General features: G+C 37.2%; 1 protein-coding gene across 4 annotated transcripts in view; it reads left to right on the plus strand.

The window, feature by feature from the left end:
- ZNF385B (zinc finger protein 385B) overlaps positions 1–12,716 on the plus strand; it is a 525,190-nt gene that overhangs the window by 350,209 nt on the left and 162,265 nt on the right. The gene's annotated exons all lie outside the window — the stretch shown is intronic.

The raw sequence follows: 12,716 nt of genomic DNA on the forward strand, positions 1-12,716 counted from the left end.
GATCACAGAAGTTAATGGGGATGGCCTGTGGGGAGTGTTACCAAAAAGAAGCCAAGGAGGGTGAGAACTGAGAAAGGGTATTTGGGTGGGAGGATTATGTTTCATTAGAATGTGAGTTCCTTGAGAGAAGGGGCTGTTTTTAACCTTCCTTTGTGTCCTCAGTGGTTAGTTCAGTGCCTGGCACTTAGCAAGCACTTAATGAGAAATGATTGTTGGTTGATTTGATGGATTGGAGAAAGAAGTCTCAGCTGTTGATACAGAGGCTATATTATCATTGAGTGCATGGTGATAAAGTACTGGCAGAGAACAAAGACTATCCTTTTTGAAAGTTTAGGAGAGGGAGAGAGGGAGCAGGAGCGAGAGAGAGAGCGAGAGAGAGTGAGAGCGAGAGAGAGAGCGAGAGAGAGAGAGAGAGAGAGAGAGAGAGAGAGAGAGAGAGAGAGAGAGAGAGAGAGAGAGAGAGAGAGAGAGATTGGTCAAACCGAGGGTGATTTCGAGAAAATGGCAAGGTCAAGAGAAGATTTATATAGAATGAGAAAGACCCAAGCACGTTCATATCCAGCAATGAAGGAGTCCCTAGAGGGGGTTAGATTGAAGTTGAGAGGGAATGTTCTGCAGAGGGAACTCCTAGAGAAGGTAGGAAGGGAAGAGGTCAAAGGTACAGGCAGGAGGATCAGCCTTAGGGAAAAAAAAAAAGGGCCACTTTTTCTTGGATGGTGAATACAAAGAGATTCTGAGTTCAGAACAGGAGATGAGGCTACTCAGGACAGTAAAGTAAGAAGTGAATAAATCTACTCTGAGCATACCCAAGAGTAAAGTTGGAAACTTCAAAAGGTTTGGAACAGCTGTTGTAAAGAGTGTGATGGGGGGGGGGGTCAATCAGAGATGTTGAGAATTGCTATACACCTATGAGAAAGCCCATTTGATATTAGCATTATTTTTTTTTTTAGTGGCCGTAGATCAGGATGGTTTTATCACTTCTGCGAGCAATACGTGGCCGCTGGAGAGTAAGAATGGAGAAATTAGACATCTGGTGGGCTTAGCCCAGGGGTGGAGATTGGTAGGAAGAGAATAGTAGAAAAAAGGGAGCAGAGGATCCCTAAGTACAAAGCCTTTGAATACATGCATTCTAGGGTCAAGATTATAAAGGAGAGAGAGGAAACCATAATAGGAATGTTAAGTCTGCAGAACAAAAAGCTAAAAAGAGACGAGGTGGCATAAGGATGAAGAGCAGGGGCAGCTAGGTGGCGCAGTGGATAAAGCACTGGCCCTGGATTCAAGAGGATCTGAGTTCAAATTTGGCCTCAGACACTTGACACTAGCTGTGTGACCCTGGGCAAGTCACTTAACCCCAATTGCCTCACCAAAAAAAAAAAAAAAAGGATGAAGAGCGGCTATGAAACGCTAATAACATGGGTATGGTGAAAGATACTATATTGTAATCACATAGGGCTCAGGATCTGGAAACGTTTTAAGCAGTAGTAGAGTTTTTGGGCATGGGAAAGTGTGGATGGCTGAGATAGACTGAACGTGAGAGTGAAAAGTTGGATGAATTAAAAAACCAAGATGTTAGAAGCTTTGTCAGCTTAATGAAATGTCACAGAGAATGTTGTCAAGGGTTGGGGTTGGGAGAAAGACTATAAATCATATAATGGAGTCATTGAAGATGTTGGGGCATAAGTAAAGGGCAGCAATTAGCATCAGGAGAGTTGTTAAGTGACAAGGGCTGAGTAAGCCACTCAAGAGAGTTTATGGCTATTGTGGCAACTCCTGTGGTTCCAGTGAGTCAATAAAATGTATTTGGAGAAGAAAGCACTAATACAGAGAAACCTCTGAAAAGACTTTTGTTAGCAAAGTAACACAATCTCCTTGGGTTTCAGTTTCCTTTATCTGTAAAATGAAGGAGTCCGGATAGTTGAACTCTAAGGTCCTTTCCATCTCTAAATGGGTGATCCTATAAAATGAGAAGAGGTAGCAACTTGCATGATGCCAAGAAGTAGAAATAGTACAGAAACAAGATCTGAAATGGTGTTAACAATAGAGAGGAGGAGGGGCAGCTAGGTGGTACAGTGGATAGAACACCGGCCCTGGAATCAGGAGGACCTGAGTTCAAGTCTGGCCTCAGACACTTGACACGTACTAGCTGTGTGACCCTGGGCAAGTCACTTAACCCCAATTGCCCTAAAAAAACAATAGAGAGGAGGGCCTCAAGTGGGCAGAGGTCAATAGAAGCGCCTGGAGAATACACCTAGGCAGGAATAGAGAGTAGTTGACTAGGCTAAGGGTACTAGGAGAGGGAGCAAGAGTAATGGTAATTAGGTAAAAATAATGTGATGGTTCCAAATTGCCTGAGTAAAGGGAGTCGAGTACATGGCTTTAAACATGTCAGCCATAGGGCACAGGATAAAGGAAATAGGAGCTTATTGCAGAATTAACTAAATTCCTAACAGATGTGATCAAAATAGAACACATTAAAGAAACTAATGTTTAGATATTTGAAATAACATATACATAAACAAGAACAGAATTCATACATTTCATAATTGTTCTTTCCTACTGCCACACATTAGCCAGAATTTATTTTACCCTAAACAAGAGTGTTCTGATAAAAATGTTTAACAACCAGCTCTCTGGGGGGGATGGAGGGGGAAATGTATGCAGGGCTCACATTTTAAAGTTTAATTTCCATTATTAACATTTCTCCATCACTTTTTAAAATATAGACAATCAACAAAACATAAAACAAGACTTGATTTGTAGCACTGGAAGATTTATGAGATGTTAATGTTCAAGAGGGCAACTAGGTGGTGCAGTGGATAAAGCACCTGCCCTGGATTCAGGAGGACCTGAGTTCAAAGCTGGCCTCAGACACTTGACACTTACTAGCTGTGTGACCCTGGGCAAGTCACTTAACCCTCATTGCCCCGCCAAAAAAAAAAAAAAGAAGAAGAAGAAGAAAGAAAGAGATGTTAATGTTCACACTGAAAATTTGACAGTTAGACCCCAGCCACCCCTGGCACATTTAGCTATCAATCTGATTAACTTACTAGTGAATCAGACTGACATGAGCTTTTACCAGACAGACAAACTTGGATATTTCAGGGTTTTCCTGATTAAGTTCATGAAGTGCACTTTAATTCATTTTGCATTAAATAAGAATGGAATGAATCATGGATATGAAAGTACTTTGTAACTATAAAATGTGTAACTATCGAATTGTTATTATTTTATTCAGCCATGCTCCTAATGAGAAAGTACTTCTGTATTTGTCATGTAATCTGCATGAATCCACATTAATTTGTAGTATTTGTAGGTATTCCTATATACAGCAACCCAAGTCTCATCAGAGTAGTTCAAATCCACATGTCAAAACCAAACCTTTAAAAAAGGGCTATTAGCAATGCAAATGTCATTACTTGTGATTGTGATAAGCAGAATAAAGAAAACCATGAAACACTGGAAGGTACTTGTTAGACACTCAGGGTGCTTTAAGAATTTTCCTTAGATGACTTCAAAAATCAAATAACTATTATTTTCTACTTGGTCTTGGGTTTCTATTATCATAATCTCAAATAGGAATTAATAAAATTGATAGCTCATTAACTCCAAGTTCTCAGCATTCGAAATAAGAAAGCCCAGTGGGCATATACATCGGCCCATATAGAACTTAGAATATTTTGAGATAACATGTAAAGTTCTTTGCAAACGCTGGCATTGATAATGATGATAATGATTGGGGAAAGTGACTGGCATCTCATCAACCATCCATATTCTATGTTACAACAGGGTAAAACACTTAGAAAACAATGCTAATCATCTGTCTTAAAGAATGACTATGTTTTAATTTAAGAAATATCTTAAGGTTACTGGACATTGGCACAAGAAAGTTTTTGATGGAGTGAAGTTTCTTGCTGTGAAATGCAAGCCTTGTGGAAATTCAAACAGATTTACTCTGGTCATTTATTTACTCCAGGTCATTAATGGAATTAAGTGAAAGCGGGCTCCATAGTTAAATCATTCATCTTTACCTTCGATTTTTAACCCAGGTCTTTAACAATGAACAATGAATTGGCTGATTGTTCTTCCCTGATGTGGACATTAACCGGTCTTCATCTTTAACCAGAAAGATAACATTTTTAAAAAATTACTTATTTCTACTTAGCAATTTCCTGCTAAGAATACTGAAACATAATTATCTAAGCTCAATTTTTTTTAATTGCAGTACCTTCCCTTTATCTTAAGAATAAGATGTTATACAATTTATGGGTGCTGCTTTAATAAAACCTTAAATTAGCCTGACATTTTTTTTTCTGAGACTAACAATTATAACAGAACTCAGGTCCAGTCACCACCTTTTTCTACCAGAAATATACTGACATACACACTCAGAGATACTATTTAAAGTACATGTCAATTCTATATGGTGAGAAACATTACAGTGATAATTATTATATCTGAAAGGAAACTTTTTTGGAGTAATTTTTTTAAGGTTTTGAGGAAACTATCTTTTTCACTATGATTGTGCATATTATATAACATGTAATATATGTATAGTTTTTATATAATACACACATATATATGGGGAATCTAGGTTGTGCAATGGATAGAGCACCGGACCTGAAGTCAGAAAGACCAGAGATCAAATCTGGCCTCAGATACTTACTCACTGTGTGACCCTGGGCAAGGCACTTAACCCATTTTGCCTCAGTTTTCTCTCTAAAATGATTTAGAGAGAGAGGGGAAAATGGTAAATCACTCCAGTGTCTTTGCCAAGAAAACCTTAAATAGGGTCGTGAAGACTTGGACATGACTGAAATTACTGAACAACAAAATATCTTTCTATATAGATAGTGATTTATCTATATTTATATGGGGCAGCTAGATGTGTAGTAGATAGAGTGCTAGACCTGGAGTCAGAAAGACCTGAGTTCAACTATGACCCCAGATACTATTAGCTATGTCACCCTGGCCAAGTCATTTAACATCTGTTTACCTTGGAGGCAGCTGAGGGGCTCACTAGATAGAGTGCTGGGCCTGGAGTCAGGTAGACCTGAGTTAAAATCTGACCTCAGGCACCTATTAGCTGTGTGACCCTGGGCAGGTCATTTAACTGCTATTTGTGTTAATCCACTAAAGAAGGAATGGCAAATCATTCTAATATCTTAACCAAGAAAACCCCATAGTATTGGTGAACCATGGTCCATCAGGTCACAAAGAGTTGGACACAACTGAATAATTCTACAACACACACACATATACATATACAAATATCTATCTTTATAGATAGATATATACACATGTGCATCTATCTATAAACATATCTATCTAGACATTGATATATATAAATATATAATCACACACATCTATATATAGATATATATGTATATACAGATATATACAGTGATACTTATAAAGATATATTTATACACACATCTATAGAGATTTATACAGAGCTATATGAAAAATATGTGTATATATATCAATATCTATGTAGATATCTATGTAATTTATATAATATGTAGACATACACATTTATTACATATATTCATTAAAACCAGAAATATAATCAAGAGAAATCCATAAATAATTCAAAAACACCCATTCTAGCCAATAACTTTAACTTTCTTCCCCCAACCTTAGTAACCACTTAATAATTCAACTTGAAGTGTCTAAATTGACAAACTGAGTTTCATTTTCACTTGGTGGATTTACTAATAAATAGGGATATGGCTCCAAATGCTGGCAGTAGAAGGGAAAAAACCTGCAAGAAACCAAAATAATCCACAACCAGGAGTATCGGTCCCTGAAAAATTGAGATTGCCATATAATCAGCTCTCAATTTTATGCACTAATGGAGAGGATCGGAAGTATGAATAATCCTGATATAATTACTTTGTGGTTTTGAAGAAAATGCAATGATTTTAAAATAGCATATTTACCTTATTTATGTTTGTGTTAGATAGATATTAAAATTCATTACAACTACATTAAAATTAGTGTGTATCACCTGACACTATATGAAGAGAGTAAATGTATGCTGGGGTGGTGAGAGGAAAGACATCCTGGAATTTTAATGTTTTCATTGATAATTTATAATGAGAATTGTCATTTGGGGAAAGGATACTATTTTCTTTCTGCCACTTTCTGGAGGGTTAAGATCATGAGATCTTTAAAGGCAGAAGGGCACTAGATTTGAATCCTTTGGACCAGGGCTTCTTAAACTTTTTTCACTTGCAACCCATTTTCACCCAAGAAATTTTTATGCAACCCCAGGTATATAGGTATATAAAATAGGTATACATAACCTTTTGCTATTGCCAGATTTTTTGTGACCCCCACATTCTGTTACAGGACCCCATATGGGGTCATGACCCACAGTTTAAAAGCTAGGCTTTAGACCTGCTGGCATCCCAGGGATCACTGTTTAGATTTTTTTAAGTGATGGGAAAATATTAATAATTTAAATTAAATTTTAAAATGTGTGCCCTTCATGCATTTTTTTTTTTTTTGCAGAGAGCTGGTTGTTAAACATTTTTATCAGCACCCTCTTGCTTAGGGCTAAACAAATCTTGGCTAATATATGACAGTAGGAAAGAACATTATAAAATGTATGAATTCTGTTCTTGTTTATATATATGTTATTTCAAATATCTAAACATTAGTTTATTTAATGTGTCCTAGTTTGATCACACCGGTTAGAAATTTAGTTCATTCTATACAATGAGCTCCTATTTCCTTGATCCTGTGCCCTATGGCTGATCCCAGAAATCAGGTATAAATTGATACAGTGTTAGAGATTAAAAAAAAAATATCTTAAGGATGGCTTAATTCAACATATACACTCTATAGATAGGCGGCTGTAGCCCAGAATGAAGTGACTTGCCCAAGGTCACCCAGTGAAATTAGTAGCAAAACCAAGGCTACAGAATCTGGATCTCTGAACCCTCAGCCTTAACACTTTTTCCATCATGTAGCAGCTTCATGTCCAGCAATTCCTGAGTTCAAATATGACCTCAAAGCCATATGACCATGGGGGAGTTACTTAACTCTCTATGCCTCAGTTTTCTCATCTGTAAAATGGGAATAATAATTGTGCCTTAATTCCCAGAGTTGTTGTGAGGATAAAATGAGATATCTCTAAAGCACTTTGTGAACCATAAAAAGTAATAAGTAAATGCTAATGGTTGTCATTATCATCATTATCTTACTTCAAATAACACCCAAATCTCCAACCCCAACTTCTCATCCCAGCTCTCTATATTGGCTACTAGTACACCATTTGAATTTGGAAATCTTAGTGGTACCTGACTCTCAATATATGTAAAACCACACACATCATCCTCCCTGTTCTGCCCAGGCTGTCCCTCATCCAGAGGCAGTTGCTATTTAAAAATCTTTTGTACCTGGTTAGAACATTTTTACTGTCTCTCCTCTAAGCAGAACCAACCAGTAAGTCAGTCAAGCATCTCAGGCACTGAGCTAAGCAACAGGGATACAAAAACAAGAAAAACAACCAACAATCATTGCCTCGAAGAAACATAAATTCTAATGAGATTATAAATCAGGAGGAAAAGAACCAAGCAAATCTAGAAAATATCTACAGCAATTGTAAAGAGCAGGTGGGCAATTTGTTGTTTGTTGTTGGGCGTTTTTTCCATCATAGAAGAAGGGCCCAGGTAATTAAGCTAAGGCACTTACTTAGACCTCTATCCTTGACCTTCCTGATGAATTGGCACTATAGCAGAATCTGGCTTGCCCTTTCCCAAGAAAAGGAAGTAATCATATTAGGGTTGATATAGACAGTCCTTACTTCACAAATGGCCAACTTTCCCAATGTCTTACTAATCTATTCAAAACCTTAGAGCTTGTTGTCTCACTCCCTTTTTAAAATCTAGTCCGTCATCAAACTCTGTAGAAACCTCCTTCACAAAGTCACTTGGATTCTTGCTTTATATTTAATTTCTACTGCTGACATCTTAGTCCAAGTTCTCATCATTTCATACTTAAATTATCCCCTGCTTTTATTCTCTTCCTCCAATCCATCTTGGTTTTGTATTTCATTTCATTTTTTCCATTAGCAAAAATCTATTTTCTCTCCCTCTCACCTTCCTTTCCCCTTTGGGAAAAAAAAAACCCTTATAACAAATATGCATAGTCAAGCAAAACAAATTCCTGCTTTAGTCATGTCGAAAAAAATATATGCCTCATACTGTATCCTGAGGTCATTATCTCTCTGAAATTGTGGTTGGCCATGGCATTGAACAATGTTCCCTTGTCTTTTGATTCTTATGTCTTTCAAAGATGTTTGTCTTTACAGTGTTTTTATTGCACAAATTGTTTTACTAGTTTTACTTACTTCAATCTGCATCAATTCATTTAAGTCTCCCCAGGGTTCTCTGAAATGGTCTCTTTCATCATTTCTTATGATCCAATAAATTCTGTTTCATTCCTAAACTATAATTTGTTGAGACATTCCCCAACTGATGTACCCAGCTTTAGCTTCCAGTTCTTTGGCACCACAAAAACCTTCTATACATATTTTTATATGTATGGGTCCTTTTTTTCTTTCATTCTTTCTTTGTGCTCTTTGGAGCATAGGCCAAGTAGTGATATTGTTTAATCAAAGGTTAGCAACTTGAGGGGCTCAACTCCAAATCACTTTCCTGGATGGTTGGACCAATTTACATCTCAACCAAAAGTGAATTGCTTATATTTTCCTTTGGCCCCTCCAGAATTTATCCTTTTGCTTTTTTGTCAGTTTTGCTAATCTGATGGCTGTGAGGCAAGACCTCAGAGTTACTTTAATTTGCATTTCTCTACTCATGATTTGGAACAAGTTTTTTCATATGACTATTGATATTTCAGTTTTTTTCCTTAAAAATTGTTCATTTAGGGGCAGCTAGGTGGCGCAGTAGATAAAGCACTGGCCCTGGATTCAGGAGGACCTGAGTTCCAATCCAGACTCAGACACTTGATGCTAGATGTGTGACCATGGGCAAGTCACTTAACCTTCATTTCACTGCAAAAAAAGAAAAAAAAGTTAAAAATATTGTACATTTATATCCTTTGCCCACTTATCAGTTAAAACGTGGATTTTAATCTGCTTGGAAACATATATCATTATCCTATGAAAAACTAGCTAAAAAGTAGCTCTAGGGGCAGCTAGGTGGCGCAGTGGATAGAGCACCGGCCCTGGAATCAGGAGTACCTGAGTTCAAATCCGGCCTCAGACACTTTAACACTTACTAGCTGTATGACCCTGGGCAAGTCACTTAACCCCCATTGCCTCGCTAAAAACAAAACAACAATAAAAAGTAGCTCTGGGTTATATGGTACTTTGAGGTTTATAATACACTTTGCTCACCATATCCCTATAAAAACAGTGCAAGGTGTATTATCCCCATTTTATAGATGAGGACCCTGAAGTTCAAAGAGGTTGTATCTTACTGTATGACAATGAGGTCATGCATATAGATAGAAAGTGTCACATCAAGGTCTACCCTAGATCTTCCAAACCCTAGTCTAAGACTGTCTTGATTGTGTTATTTTGCTTTTAGAAGCAGTTTGAGAATCTGGCGTTCAGTCCGGCTTTCAAAGTTCTCCCTTAGCTGGTCCCACCTTTTACGTCATTATGTTAATGCTAAACTCCAACATGTATGTCTTTATCTCATTAGCTTTCCCACATATAGACTATGCTCATTTCACTCAAAATTCACTTCATCGAACAAATAAAAACATGTCTCTATGCATTACTCATGACTAAAAAAAAAATGTCTAGAACTATATGCAGAGTTCCTTATGACAATAGCATTTGTTCCTGTGTGAATCAGCAGAAGTAGTAAGTCACTGAGTTTGATCCTTGGCAAAATTTCATTATATCTTTTCTACTCATGGTAAAAGGACAATACATCTCCTGCTTAGCCAGGCCAAGTCAACAAATGACCATCTCCATAACCCCCTGTGAAGCCTCACCAACCACCAGAACTTCCTTACTCTTCTACAGAGTAAAGAAGCACATTCTCTTTAGAAAGTCTGGAATCACCTTCCAATGAAAAGACTGACATAAAATGTCAGTGGCAGAGAGATCCATCTTCTCCTTCTCCACTGTATTAAATATTTTCATTCAGGTACCTCTTGACACTGGTTTTGCTATTGGCACTGCTTCCAAATCTTTTAATTTTTCATTCCTTCCTGAATTATTTCTTTCTCCTGTCTAGAGATTATTCATTCTTTTTGTTTTGTTTTGTTTTTTTTTTTTTTTTTTTTTTTTTTTTTTAGTGAGGCAATTGGGGTTAAGTGACTTGCCCAGGGTCACACAGCTAGTAAGTATTAAGTGTCTGAGGCCGGACCTGAACTCAGGTACTCCTGAATCCAGGGCCGGTGCTCTATCCACTGCGCCACCTAGCTGCCCCTATTCTTTTTAATAAGGTGGAATATGGTGACATTTCTCAAATCCTTTTCTTGTTCCTAGCAGGTAGACAAAAAGTCATTTGTACTCTTTACAAAACTGGTGACTACCTCAGGCAGGAAGGCAACTGCAGCACTCTGGAGAAGACAGGACATAAAAACCACAAGAATGAGTAATACATAGCTGTTCAACTGAATTTATGGTTTTCCCAGGCTCTTGGTATCTCACAATCCTTATGGGGTAATAGACAGACATTGGGATACCCAGATATCCTGACTGACTGTTCCAGTTGAGGGTGTTCTGAATTGTATATCCCTATAGTATTTGTATCCCTTAGCCAACAATTTACCCAAGAATAATTGCCACTTCTACTGCTATCTTCTCCTCTGTTTCCCCACCTGATTTTTTTTTCTTGCTGGTTTGCCATCATTTATGAGTTCTTTCCATTCCTCCTTAGTTATGCCTGCTCCCAAGGGAAGGATGGTACTTTTATTCACAGTTGTTTCCATTGTTATAAATGCTAATGATTTATGATAAATAAAAAATATTTTCTCCATGCACATGTATATCATATACGTGCTAAGAAGTCTCTGGCTTCTTTTAGTGTATCTTCTATCTAATTTATTTATTGTTTGTGTCTCTCTCTAATGGCCCTTTCCTAGTAAATAGCTACAATTAATTTGACCAGAATACAAGTATTTCAATATTCATGATTTTGGCAACTACTGAGTAGATTTTATGAATGTTTACTCTAGTCTTTTTCCTTTTTAGCTTACTAGACTCTGTGCTCAGTAGAAAAGCAGATTTAAAAGTGTGCCCACAGCTAGATGGCACAGTGGATAGAGCACTGGCCCCGGAGTCAGGAGGACCTGAGTTTAAATCTGATCTCAGATACTTGACACTTACTAGCTGTGGGACCCTGGGCAAGCCACTTAACCCCCATTGCCCAGCCCCCCCCCCCCCGCCCAAAAATGTGTTCCCAGAACTGAATAGAAATAGATTAGGTTTTGCTACCACAAAGTTTGTTACATGACTGTTTGCAGTCAGAATCCTACCCATTTTGAAAGGGATAACCAGTAAGTTCCATTCTGTTGTTCAGGGTGCTGAGAGAGGACAATGCTGTATGTCTAATGATTATTAGTTTTGGTGGATAGTGTAGCCTCAAAAATGGACAAAGCTATTTCCTACAGAATAGAATATGGTTGGGGCAGCTAGGTGGTACAGTGGATAAAGCACCAGCCCTGGATTCAGGAGGACCTGAGTTCAAATGCAACCTCAGATACTTGACACTTACTAGCTGTGTGACCCTGTGCAAGTCACTTAACCTTCATTGCTCCGCCAAAAAAAAAAAAAAAAAAGAATATGGTTTAGCTACATTTGACTTCCGTAAAATAGGCAATTTATTTTGTACTTTATAAGGATCCAAACCCCTTAATCCACAGATAATGCTTCCATTAAAATTTGCTTAACCTGGTACATTATTTTACAATTCCTACTGAAAGAAATGTTCTTGTCCATCTTAGAGGACATTACAGTAAAGTGACCATTAAAAAAATCAGTCTGCTGAATTCACAGACAGATAGGCTTGCATAAAGAAAATTCAGATTACTTGCTTCCAATAATAACTGGGCATTTCTTAGTAGAACCCAAAGTTCATTACAAACATTATTTCCCCTGGCACTTCAATGTAGTTGTTATGATTCTCATTCTTTTATACATGAAAAAACTGAGAATAAAGAGATTGAATGATTTGATACAAAGCCACAAAGCCATTCAATCTTAAGTAGAACTCAGAATCCCATACAAAATGTGCTGCCTTTTCCTCTGAACTTAGAAATAAATCTTTCCTATTGAAGGGAACTTTTAAAGGCTTCTCACCCATTTACTCTTCAGCTCCTTTTCTCCCCTATATAGTATTGATTTCTGGGGTTTTTTTAAACTTTAAAAAATCCCATTTCATAACAGCTGGTGAGAAAAGAGCAGAAGGTCAGATTCTTATATTTATTAAAAGTCCTTGATAGAGAAATCCTCATTTCTCTTTAACCATAAGGCCAAAGCTTTGCCAGATTTAAGCATATTGTATTTGTGATTAACTAATAGTCATTAAAAACTAATGTCCCATAACATTGACAGATCAATAGATGGTACCTTTGATACTTCTGTTCTTGAAAAGAAAATGAAAGAAAAAGTTTATTCATTGAACAGACAAGTTTTTAATAGTATTTTATTTTTTCCAGTTGCATGTAAAGAAAGTTTTCAACATTTTTTTTATAAGATTTTGAGTTCCAAATGTTTCTTCCTCCTTTCC

Source organism: Dromiciops gliroides, chromosome 3 (genome assembly GCF_019393635.1).
Source record: "Dromiciops gliroides isolate mDroGli1 chromosome 3, mDroGli1.pri, whole genome shotgun sequence".
Classification (NCBI taxonomy): Eukaryota; Metazoa; Chordata; class Mammalia; order Microbiotheria; family Microbiotheriidae; genus Dromiciops; species Dromiciops gliroides.